Source organism: Hemitrygon akajei, chromosome 7 (assembly GCF_048418815.1).
Source record: "Hemitrygon akajei chromosome 7, sHemAka1.3, whole genome shotgun sequence".
Taxonomy (NCBI): domain Eukaryota; kingdom Metazoa; phylum Chordata; class Chondrichthyes; order Myliobatiformes; family Dasyatidae; genus Hemitrygon; species Hemitrygon akajei.
This window is the reverse complement of record NC_133130.1, coordinates 61,581,578-61,593,177: the sequence shown is the minus strand read 5'-3', so window position 1 is coordinate 61,593,177 and position 11,600 is coordinate 61,581,578.

Sequence of the window (11,600 nt, the reverse complement as noted above, 5' to 3'; positions counted from 1 at the left end):
CCCAATACCACAGTGGGTCAGTATAATCACACCTCCCCAATACCACAGTGGGTGGGGATACTCACACCTCCAAAATACCACAGTGGGTCACTATACTGACACCTCCCCAATACCACAGTGGGTCAGTATACTCACACCTCCCCAATACCACAGTGGGTGGGGATACTCACACCTCCAAAATACCACAGTGGGTCACTATACTGACACCTCCCCAATATCACAGTGGGTCAGTATACTCACACCTCCCCAATACCACAGTGGGTCAGTATACTCACACCTCCCCAATACCACAGTGGGTCAGAATACTCACACCTCCCCAATACCACAGTGGGTCACTATACTCACACCTCCCCAATACCACAGTGGGTGGGGATACTCACACCTCCCAAATACCACAGTGGGTCACTATACTCACACCTCCCCAATACCACAGTGGGTGGGGATACTCACACCTCCAAAATACCACAGTGGGTCACTATACTCACACCTCCCCAATACCACAGTGGGTGGGGATACTCACACCTCCCAAATACCACAGTGGGTCACTATACTCACACCTCCCCAATACCACAGTGGGTGGGGATACTCACACCTCCAAAATACCACAGTGGGTCACTATACTCACACCTCCCCAATACCACAGTGGGTGGGGATACTCACACCTCCCAAATACCACAGTGGGTCACTATACTCACACCTCCCCAATACCACAGTGGGTGGGGATACTCACACCTCCCAAATACCACAGTGGGTCACTATACTCACACCTCCCCAATACCACAGTGGGTCACTATACTCACACCTCCCCAATACCACAGTGGGTGGGGATACTCACACCTCCAAAATACCACAGTGGGTCACTATACTCACACATCCCCAATACCACAGTGGGTCAGTATAATCACACCTCCCCAATACCACAGTGGGTCATTATAATCAAACCTCCCCAATACCACAGTGGGTCACTATACTCACACCTCCCCAATATCACAGTGGGTCAGTATAATCACACCTCCCCAATACCACAGTGGGTCACTATACTCACACCTCCCCAATATCACAGTGGGTCAGAATACTCACACCTCCCCAATACCACAGTGGGTCAGTATAATCACACCTCCCCAATACCACAGTGGGTCACTATACTCACACCTCCCCAATACCACAGTGGGTCAGTATAATCACACCTCCCCAATACCACAGTGGGTCACTATACTCACACCTCCCCAATACCACAGTGGGTCAGTATAATCACACCTCCCCAATACCACAGTGGGTCACTATACTCACACCTCCCCAATACCACAGTGGGTCAGTATAATCACACCTCCCCAATACCACAGTGGGTCAGTATACTCACACCTCCCCAATACCACAGTGGGTCAGTATACTCACACCTCCCCAATACCACAGTGGGTCAGTATAATCACACCTCCCCAATACCACAGTGGGTCACTATACTCACACCTCCCCAATATCACAGTGGGTCACTATACTCACACCTCCCAAATACCACAGTGGGTCAGTATACTCACACCTCCCCAATACCACAGTGGGTCAGTATAATCACACCTCCCCAATACCACAGTGGGTCACTATACTCACACCTCCCCAATATCACAGTGGGTCACTATACTCACACCTCCCCAATATCACAGTGGGTCACTATACTCACACCTCCCCAATACCACAGTGGGTCAGTATACTCACATCTCCCCAATACCACAGTGGGTCACTATACTCACACCTCCCCAATATCACAGTGGGTCAGTATAATCACACCTCCCCAATACCACAGTGGGTCAGTATACTCACACCTCCCCAATACCACAGTGGGTCAGTATACTCACACCTCCCCAATACCACAGTTGGTCACTATACTCACACCTCCCCAATATCACAGTGGGTCACTATACTCACAACTCCCCAATACCACAGTGGGTCAGTATACTCACACCTCCAAAATACCACAGTGGGTCACTATACTCTCACCTCCCCAATACCACAGTGGGTCAGTATAATCACACCTCCCCAATACCACAGTGGGTCACTATACTCTCACCTCCCCAATACCACAGTGGGTCAGTATAATCACACCTCCCCAATACCACAGTGGGTCACTATACTCACACCTCCCCAATATCACAGTGGGTCACTATACTCACAACTCCCCAATACCACTGTGGGTCAGTATAATCACATCTCCCCAATACCACAGTGGGTCAGTATACTCACACCTCCCCAATACCACAGTGGGTCACTATACTCACACCTCCCCAATATCACAGTGGGTCACTATACTCACAACTCCCCAATACCACTGTGGGTCAGTATAATCACACCTCCCCAATACCACAGTGGGTCAGTAAACTCACACCTCCCCAATACCACAGTGGGTCAGTATAATCACACCTTCCCAATACCACAGTGGGTCACTATACTCACACCTCCCCAATACCACAGTGGGTCAGTATACTCAAACCTCCCCAATACCACAGTGGGTCAGTATAATCAAACCTCCCCAATACCACAGTGGGTCACTATACTCACACCTCCCCAATACCACAGTGGGTCACTATACTCACACCTCCCCAATATCACAGTGGGTCAGTATACTCACACCTCCCCAATACCACAGTGGGTCAGTATAATCACACCTCCCCAATACCACAGTGGGTCACTATACTCACACCTCCCCAATACCACAGTGGGTCAGTATATTCACACCTCCCCAATACCACAGTGGGTCACTATACTCACACCTCCCCAATATCACAGTGGGTCACTATACTCACACCTCCCCAATACCACAGTGGGTCAGTATAATCACACCTCCCCAATAACACAGTGGGTCACTATACTCACACCTCCCCAATACCACAGTGGGTCAGTATACTCACATCTCCCCAATACCACAGTGGGTCACTATACTCACACCTGCCCAATACCACAGTGGGTCAGTATAATCACACCTCCCCAATAACACAGTGGGTCAGTATAATCAAACCTCCCCAATAACACAGTGGGTCAGTATAATCAAACCTCCCCAATATCACAGTGGGTCAGTATACTCACACCTCCCCAATATCACAGTGGGTCACTATACTCACACCTCCCCAATACCACAGTGGGTCAGTATAATCAAACCTCCCCAATAACACTGTGGGTCAGTATAATCAAACCTCCCCAATACCACAGTGGGTCACTATACTCACACCTCCCCAATACCACAGTGGGTCAGTATAATCACACCTCCCCAATAACACAGTGGGTCAGTATAATCAAACCTCCCCAATACCACAGTGGGTCACTATACTCACACCTCCCCAATACCACAGTGGGTCAGTATACTCACACCTCCCAAATACCACAGTGGGTCAGTATAATCACACCTCCCCAATACCACAGTGGGTCACTATACTCACACCTCCCCAATACCACAGTGGGTCAGTATACTCACACCTCCCCAATACCACAGTGGGTCAGTATAATCAAACCTCCCCAATACCACAGTGGGTCACTATACTCACACGTCCCCAATACCACAGTGGGTCAGTATAATCACACCTCCCCAATACCACAGTGGGTCACTATACTCACACCTCCCCAATACCACTGTGGGTCAGTATAAACACACCTCCCCAATACCACAGTGGGTCAGTATACTCACACCTCCCCAATACCACAGTGGGTCAGTATACTCACACCTCCCCAATACCACAGTGGGTCAGTATAATCACACCTCCCCAATACCACAGTGGGTCACTATACTCACAACTCCCCAATACCACAGTGGGTCAGTATAATCACACCTCCCCAATACCACAGTGGGTCAGTATACTCACACCTCCCCAATACCACAGTGGGTCAGTATAATCACACCTCCCCAATACCACAGTGGGTCACTATACTCACACCTCCCCAATACCACAGTGGGTCAGTATAATCAAACCTCCCCAATACCACAGTGGGTCAGTATACTCACACCTCCCCAATACCACAGTGGGTCAGTATAATCACACCTCCCCAATACCACAGTGGGTCAGTATAATCAAACCTCCCCAATACCACAGTGGGTCACTATACTCACACCTCCCCAATACCACAGTGGGTCAGTATAATCACACCTCCCCAATACCACAGTGGGTCAGTATAATCAAACCTCCCCAATACCACAGTGGGTCACTATACTCACACCTCCCCAATACCACAGTGGGTCAGTATAATCACACCTCCCAAATACCACAGTGGGTCACTATACTCACACCTCCCCAATACCACAGTGGGTCAGTATCATCACACCTCCCCAATAGCACAGTGGGTCAGTATAATCAAACCTCCCCAATACCACAGTGGGTCAGTATAATCACACCTCCCCAATAGCACAGTGGGTCAGTATAATCAAACCTCCCCGATACCACAGTGGGTCACTATACTCACACCTCCCCAATACCACAGTGGGTCACTATACTCACACCTCCCCAATATCACAGTGGGTCACTATACTCACAACTCCCCAATACCACAGTGGGTCAGTATACTCACACCTCCAAAATACCACAGTGGGTCACTATACTCACACCTCCCCAATACCACAGTGGGTCAGTATAATCTCACCTCCCCAATACCACAGTGGGTCAGTATACTCACACCTCCCCAATACCACAGTGGGTCAGTATAATCACACCTCCCCAATACCACAGTGGGTCAGTATAATCACACCTCCCCAATAACACAGTGGGTCAGTATAATCACACCTCCCCAATACCACAGTGGGTCAGTATAATCACACCTCCCCAATACCACAGTGGGTCAGTATACTCACACCTCCCCAATACCACAGTGGGTCACTATACTCACACCTCCCCAATACCACAGTGGGTCAGTATACTCACACCTCCAAAATACCACAGTGGGTCACTATACTCACACCTCCCCAATACCACAGTGGGTCAGTATAATCACACCTCCCCAATACCACAGTGGGTCAGTATACTCACACCTCCCCAATACCACAGTGGGTCAGTATACCCACACCTCCAAAATACCACAGTGGGTCACTATACTCACACCTCCCAAATACCACAGTGGGTCAGTATACTCACACCTCCCCAATAACACAGTGGGTCAGTATACTCACACCTCCCCAATACCACAGTGGGTCACTATACTCACACCTCCCCAATAACACAGTGGGTCAGTATACTCACACCTCCCCAATACCACAGTGGGTCAGTATATTCACACCTCCCCAATACCACAGTGGGTCACTATACTCACACCTCCCCAATACCACAGTGGGTCAGTATACTCAAACCTCCCCAATACCACAGTGGGTCAGTATAATCAAACCTCCCCAATACCACAGTGGGTCACTATACTCACACCTCCCCAATACCACAGTGGGTCAGTATACTCACACCTCCCCAATACCACAGTGGGTCACTATACTCACACCTCCCCAATACCACAGTGGGTCAGTATACTCACACCTCCCCAATACCACAGTGGGTCACTATACTCACACCTCCCCAATAACACAGTGGGTCAGTATACTCACACCTCCCCAATACCACAGTGGGTCACTATACTCACACCTCCCCAATAACACAGTGGGTCAGTATACTCACACCTCCCCAATACCACAGTGGGTCACTATACTCACACCTCCCCAATACCACAGTGGGTGGGGATACTCACACCTCCAAAATACCACAGTGGGTCACTATACTCACACCTCCCCAATACCACAGTGTGTCACTATACTCACACCTCCCCAATACCACTGTGGGTCAGTATACTCACACCTCCAAAATACCACAGTGGGTCACTATACTCACACCTCCCCAATACCACAGTGGGTCAGTATAATCACACCTCCCCAATACCACAGTGGGTGGGGATACTCACACCTCCCCAATACCACAGTGGGTCAGTATACTCACACCTCCCCAATACCACAGTGGGTCACTATACTCACACCTCCCCAATACCACAGTGGGTCAGTATACTCACACCTCCAAAATACCACAGTGGGTCACTATACTCACACCTCCCAAATACCACAGTGGGTCAGTATAATCACACCTCCCCAATACCACAGTGGGTCACTATACTCACACCTCCCCAATACCACAGTGGGTCAGTATAATCACACCTCCCCAATACCACAGTGGGTCAGTATAATCAAACCTCCCCAATACCACAGTGGGTCACTATACTCACACCTCCCCAATACCACAGTGGGTCAGTATAATCACACCTCCCCTATACCACAGTGGGTCACTATACTCACACCTCCCTAATACCACAGTGGGTCAGTATAATCACACCTCCCCAATACCACAGTGGGTCAGTATACTCACACCTCCCCAATACCACAGTGGGTCAGTATAATCACACCTCCCCAATACCACAGTGGGTCAGTATACTCACACCTCCCCAATACCACAGTGGGTCAGTATAATCACACCTCCCCAATACCACAGTGGGTCACTATACTCACACCTCCCCAATACCACAGTGGGTCAGTATAATCACACCTCCCCAATACCACAGTGGGTCGGTATAATCAAACCTCCCCAATACCACAGTGGGTCACTATACTCACACCTCCCCAATACCACAGTGGGTCAGTATAATCAAACCTCCCCAATACCACAGTGGGTCAGTATAATCACACCTCCCCAATACTACAGTGGGTCAGTATAATCACACCTCCCCAATACCACAGTGGGTCACTATACTCACACCTCCCCAATACCACAGTGGGTCAGTATAATCACACCTCCCCAATACCACAGTGGGTCACTATACTCACACCTCCCCAATACCACTGTGGGTTACTATACTCACACCTCCCCAATACCACAGTGGGTCAGTATACTGACACCTCCCAAATACCACAGTGGGTGGGGATACTCACACCTCCAAAATACCACAGTGGGTCACTATACTCACACCTCCCCAATACCACAGTGGGTGGGGATACTCACACCTCCCAAATACCACAGTGGGTCACTATACTCACAACTCCCCAATACCACAGTGGGTCAGTATAATCACACCTCCCCAATACCACAATTGGTCACTATACTCACACCTCCCCAATATCACAGTGGGTCAGTATACTCACACCTCCCCAATACCACTGTGGGTCAGTATACTCTCACCTCCCCAATATCACAGTGGGTCAGTATACTCACACCTCCCCAATACCACAGTGGGTCAGTATACTCACACCTCCCCAATACCACTGTGGGTCAGTTTAATCACACCTCCCCAATACCACAGTGGGTCACTATACTCACACCTCCCCAATACCACAGTGGGTCAGTATAATCACACCTCCCCAATACCACAGTGGGTCAGTATACTCACACCTCCCCAATACCACAGTGGGTCAGTATACTCACACCTCCCCAATACCACAGTGGGTCACTATATCCACACCTCCCCAATACCACAGTGGGTCACTATACTCACACCTCCCAAATACCACAGTGGGTCAGTATACTCACACCTCCCCAATATCACAGTGGGTCACTATACTCACACCTCCCCAATACCACAGTGGGTCACTATACTCACACCTCCCAAATACCACAGTGGGTCAGTATACTCACACCTCCCCAATACCACAGTGGGTCAGTATACTCACACCTCCCCAATACCACAGTGGGTCACTATACTCACACCTCCCCAATATCACAGTGGGTCACTATACTCACACCTCCCCAATGCTACAGTGGGTCACTATACTCACACCTCCCAAATACCACAGTGGGTCAGTATATTCACACCTCCCCAATACCACAGTGGGTCACTATACTCACACCTCCCCAATACCACAGTGGGTCACTATACTCACACCTCCCCAATACCACAGTGGGTCAGTATACTCACACCTCCCCAATACCACAGTGGGTCACTATACTCACACCTCCCCAATATCACAGTGGGTCACTATTCTCACACCTCCCCAATACCACAGTGGGTCAGTATACTCACACCTCCCCAATACCACAGTGGGTCAGTATACTCACACCTCCCCAATACCACAGTGGGTCACTATTCTCACACCTCCCCAATACCACAGTGGGTCAGTATACTTACACCTCCCCAATACCACAGTGGGTCAGTATACTTACACCTCTAGCACTGTGACCGTTTAAGGAAGCAGCTCATTAACACCATCTGGAGGGTAATTAGGGGTGGGTAATTAAATGCTCACTCAGCGTGCAGAGCCCATATCCCTTCAATGAATAATATTAGAAAGTAATACAGCTTCAAAAAAGCAGTAACAACCTTCTACAATTCACATACAGGTGTCCCCCCCCCCAACCCCTTTACAAAGGTAGAGCATTCCTATGAAACCTTACTTAAGCTGAAATGGCGTAAAGTGAAGAACCATTAATTCATATGGGAAAAATTTTCGTAAAAGTGAAAATCCTCTTTGTAATGCGAAAACAGGTTACTAATGTAGGTTTTTTGTAAAAGCAGTGGCGTAAGGCAAACTTTCGTAAAGTGGGGGACACCTGTATATTCAACTTTAAAAATGGATTCCATAAAATATGATGTTAATATGGTCAAATTACAAGACACGTATTTTTCTATGCAACCCTTATTTTCCAGCAAGGTCAGGATGTTAAACCTGTGGTTTTCAATTAAAATAATCTGCCATCGAAGTGCATAGCACTTCTTGCTGAAAGTTTGTCTACATCAGGGATCTCAGCATTTTAAACATTGAAATAAATGGGAAAAAAGAATATAGCTTTCCATGTGAGACTGCCAAATACAGCCGTATTTTGTCATTCAGAGTGTATGAAGAGAAACCGAAGTGATGAAGGAAAAAAGGGTGTGTGGAGGAATCTGGCAAAATACCCAGTGTTGTCTCACAGATTACGACAATATCTCTTACTTTTGCTCTCGTGATTTCTTCTATTAGGGAAAATATCTTTCTGTTCGCTCTTCTTCTTACCTCAAATAACATGTTATCTTCTTCTAGGTTAAGAAACGGAATATGTTGTATACAATTTGTGATTAACATGATTAAATAGTGCAGCTAATGTGAGGAACTGAGGGGAAGTAGTGGCAGGTGTATAAAGTGCAAAGAGCATGAGTAGAAATGACAGGTAAAGAGGGATGAATGACGCAACAATTGTAGGAGACTGCTCAAGAACGGGTAAGGAACTGCTGTGTCGTGAGGTTGCAGGTGGTGCAAGTATAAGGATGTAATAGTTGAAAGGAAAAGTATGATTCTTTTCTTCATACTCTGGAGAAAATGCTAAGGTCATTTAACAGTTTATCACTAATTAGCCCTGGACATCTTACACTGACTTTCTCTTCCCATTGCTATAAGATATTGCCTGAAGATTATTATCTGCTTTCTGGGCAGGAGCCCAAGTCCCTTTGAAGAATTTTGAGCACCCAATATGACCAATTTCCAATCATTCAGAACTTTACAAGGTTTCGCTGCAATGTTCATACTCTTTAAGAGGTGATGGCACTGAACTTGTCCCAGCGTTCTAACAGAACTGAGGAAATTATAAGAAGATCTGAGAAACTACTTAAAATTATGACATGTTTGATAGATTAATTAGATAAGAACTATTTTCACTGGTAAGATACTAATTAGAAGGTATGAAGATCATCTGCAGAAAAAATACAAAAGCCTTTGAAGTTTTCTATGCCACATATCTCAAAATCTAGCTCATCAAATGGACAGCAGAACATTGTGTTATATGCAATATTTCAAATATAACATTGGCTTTCTCAAGGATTTCCTGCACATGCTGTGAAAATTGTTTTGGCACTGGCTGTTTCTGAGCCCAATATTTTATTCTTATATAGTATATCGTACTGCAGAACATGTATTGGAATCCTATAACCTAAAGTAGAATTTATTCACATAATCTAGTTTCCTGTAACAGGCAAGAATTAAACCTAAGTAGCAATAAACTATATTTAGGCACCTACTATTGAATTGTGTATCTCTATTCACCTTTGTTGTTCGACATGACATAATATTCTTGACTTCCTTCCTAATGCATGAAGTTATAATCATGGCTCTATATGATAAATGCCAAAGCTGATTAGGCATACGTATATTATTAGGCATAATCAGTAATGCTGTTTGTGCATCATTGAAACTCTACAACTTACTTGAAACTATATGAGCAGCTAAACACTGCCAAAAACAAGAATTTTGTTTTCCATTACTTCTGCTGAAATATGCTTTCAAGTATCATTTTGAATGTGCAAAATATTCCGCATAATTATATACAGATAGATGACAAGCAGAATATTGCTGAGTCCTTAAAGACTTCACTGAACAAAACAAAGCCAAATCACGAAAGCCAATCCTGTAAGTTCCAAATTTAATATCTGAACTTTTCGACATGTCTGTGATCTCATTCCAACTTAAGATATCCGCCAAGGGAGAAGTAGTTACAGCCATGACAAGATCTTGGAAACTTGGCTACCAATTTGGTAATTTTACACTCAGCATCACACGCTGCCTACATACTCATCAAGTTAAAGTTTTCCGATTACACTAAATTCTTCAATCTTTCAAGATACTCTGAATCTGTTTATGGTTTAGGACCATGAGAACAAAGTAAATGCCTGCAGAATTATGAAATCGGTTTACATTGTTTCTGCAGAATGAAGGAAAAGCATTTACTAACAATACACTAGCTTAAAAAGAAGGGAAGATTACAGTGGCTGCGAGTGTGTAAATATGTTGAATATTTCCCTTTATATGACATGGACTAAAGAAAAGAGGTTGCTACTCACTAGAAACAATAGATTTTTTTTGGAATGAAACATTCCAATTTTAGTAGGGGTATAGAAGTGGCATTTCTGTGAAAGAAACTTTTTAATTCTATTCATGTAGAGAAGCTAAATAAACCTCTCTGTTTTAATGAAAAGAACTCCAATTTATTTCATCTCTCCCAAAGATTATTCATGCTTCCATCCATTATCTCGACATTCATCTACAAACTGAAATTAAACCCAACCCCAATATTTCAAATAAATGAGGTAAAAAGAAAACAGGGAACACTGTACCTCATAGCATGATATTGTGGTAGAGAAATTGCTGGAGTCCATTACAAAAGATGTAGTAGCAGAGCACTTGGAAATGAGTAACAAGTTCAGACGAAGTCAACATAGATTTGTGAAAGGGAAATGATGCTCAACAATTCTACAGAAAGTTTCTGAGCATGTAATTTGCTGAATATATAAGTGATAACTGCAATGTTTTGTGTATTTGGACTTTTAAAAAGCTTTCAATCAGGTATATGTCAGGGTCAGTAAAACAGGTGGGAACAAATGAATAGATATGATGGGACAGGTAGTTTAAAATGTAAGGATTTTAGTGCTAGGCGTATAATAGGGAAAGGCAATAAACATAAGAGCATGGATCAATACATGGAACTATGATGTTGTGGCCATTACAGAGACCTGGCTGAGAGAGGACAGGAATGGGTGCTTAATATTCCAGGTTGTTTTTTTAGAAAAGCTAAAGAGGGAGGTAAAAGAGGTGGGGGAGTTGCACTACTATTCAGGGACAATATCATAGCTGCACTCTGAGTGGA